We start from the raw sequence: 434 nt of genomic DNA on the forward strand, positions 1-434 counted from the left end.
ACTTTGTGTCATGACTATAACGTTACTTAAAAGTAAAAAAAAAACGTTTCTTAGAATGTTCATCAAAGTACAAACATCATAAGTACTTTCCGAGAACGTTTAGTTCAAAATCAAACATTAATAGAGTTATAAGAATGTTCCATAAACATAACTTTCAGAACATTTTATCCTAACATTTAAATAACTGTTGCGTTCCCTGTTGCCTGGGAAGTCCCAAAAATCAAGATGAGAAGCACAGTTTGGAAAACTCCTGCTGTTGATGAAGCTCAATTCAGTCGCGTGAGAGGGACTTTATGAACCTAAAGATGCCATTCACGTCCAGCAGGCCAACAAGACTCCATTAAAATCTTCACGTGAGTGTTTTAAAGTATCTAAATTACTAGACTATCCAATAATAGATGCTAGTGCATGCTGGAGTTATTTCTTATATAACT

The sequence above is a fragment of the Sinocyclocheilus rhinocerous genome, unplaced genomic scaffold (genome assembly GCF_001515625.1).
Source record: "Sinocyclocheilus rhinocerous isolate Xijiao unplaced genomic scaffold, SAMN03320098_v1.1 scaffold724, whole genome shotgun sequence".
Taxonomy (NCBI): Eukaryota; Metazoa; Chordata; class Actinopteri; order Cypriniformes; family Cyprinidae; genus Sinocyclocheilus; species Sinocyclocheilus rhinocerous.